Below are 2,042 nucleotides of genomic sequence, written 5' to 3' on the forward strand. Positions count from 1 at the left end.
AATGATGATGATGATGATGATGATGATGATGATGTCCTCAGGCTTTATGGCACATACTCCCGACGGGGGATTGGCCAGGGTGCAAAAAGAAGAGCGCTTCCTCATTTTTGTCTCCATGTCTTCCGTGCCTTGGATGTGGTTGGAAGGTCTTTGACCTTTTATTTAGCTTCCCAAAATTCCATAAACCCTGCGCAGAGAGTTTCCTCTATTCATACTCCTGTTAAGTTCTTTATCGCATTTTTTTTATGATTTTGTCACGTCTTCTTTCTCCTCTAATGCTCAGGTTTGCGTTCACGCACCCTCCTAGGCTCTGCAGGGGCACAAAAATTCATAGAGTCGAATTTTCTTAAGGGGGAGCTGTCCTCAGTGTCAGTTTGAATGCAACCTGTAGAGACCAGGCGGCGCTGCAGCGGTTTTGCTGTCCTGCTCGAAGCTACCAGCCACAGCCGCTTGGGGCGCCACGAAAGGGGACAGCTTTTTGCACTGCGAAAGACGCGAGGATGATTTATAGCCTTCGTTATTATGATGCCCCACTGGTGTTGTGCTTCTTGTGCCCTTTGTAAAAAAAGAAAGTGTGGGACACTTTGCTCCACAAGTTAGGGCGGACAGTTGGGGTAGTTGGTATCCTTGCATCATAAAAAAAAGAATAGCGCTGCGGACGAGGACAAAGGAGGAGGAGGAGAATTTGGGCATTCCCAGATTGTATGGTCGAGGGACTTTCTCAACCCGCAGTGTGAGCACGTCTAAACTCGCAGTGTGATCTTATCTCCGGGAAACACCGGACAGAACGTGCGCTAAAATTAGCTCACGTAAAATTAGCGTGCAATTCCCGACCAATTAACTCAGTTTTGTTTTCAGCGCAGTTCATTTACTTTATAAACTTACATGTCCTAGTCACATTTGAGTCATGTTGCGACATTATAATCACCTATTTTGTAATGTTTTAATCACTTTTCAAATGCCGCTTCGCGTTTGACGTGGGCACCTTTTGGACCAATATGGACTTTTTGCTCACAACGGATGCCACCGGATTTTCTGCAGAACGGGAACCTCAAAGCACTCGCTCTAATAAAGCATGCTTTCGAGCTGGATTGGCCACATAGGGAAGAATTCAAAGCCTGGCAATACCGAGCGCCATTTTGGAGTGCGAAAAAAAGTACTAATTTCTCTTTTCCTCCACCTCCCCCTCCCAAAAAATAAAAAAATAAAAATTAAAAAACAAGGGGTCATGTTTATAGAGGCAGGGATGTTAGGTGGCGTTGGTAGCCTGCTGTGCGTTCTGCTCAATACGGCTTGCTCCGTTGTCTAGTCTATGCTCCCGCACTGCGGTCGGCACGGGAAATTAGCCCAGCCGGTCCGGCGAATAATAAGGTAAGAAACGAAGTAAAGTCAAAAGTTATAAAATGCGGCGTTAGTGAAGGAGATGGCCCTACTATTCATAAGAGAATGCTTTGGTGTAAGCTTCTGTTTCGTGGCGTTATAAATGCTCGCTTCGGTTCAAGCATTAGTAGCAAGCATTAGCAACAAGGTCAGTAATATTTAACGTCACAAAAGCAGCCCCAAATAATCATAGCTTTAGGGTAGCAAGGGTTCATAATTTTTGGTATTCCTCATCGAAACGGAAAGGCTTTTGCTCTATTAGTGCGAAAACAATGTATGGCGCATGAGGCGGAAAATCCGGCGTTGTCGTTGTCCACACCAAACGGTGTCCGTAAACCCACGTGACCTCATGACGTCATCGGCAGTGCCTACATCATAAGGAAAGATTGGAGCACTGCGCCATCATCGCAGCAAAACATTCCGTGCAGTAAACTGCCGCTCTCCCGCCCTGGGTTTGGGTATCGTCGTTTTCATCAACTACCATTCGGGCATATTGGCCTGGACTACCGGCTTTGTTAATGTTTTTCACCACTACTACCATCCATTCGGGCGCCGCGAGCAGACCAGCTTCGCTGGCCACTGCATTAGAGTAGTACAACATCGCCGCAGCCGAACAGCTTGCATGCATGCTTTCACGCCCACAGCACGTCTGTATAGTCGTA

This window comes from Amblyomma mixtum, chromosome 5 (assembly GCF_055824585.1).
Source record: "Amblyomma mixtum isolate Tamu chromosome 5, ASM5582458v1, whole genome shotgun sequence".
NCBI classification, from domain to species: Eukaryota; Metazoa; Arthropoda; class Arachnida; order Ixodida; family Ixodidae; genus Amblyomma; species Amblyomma mixtum.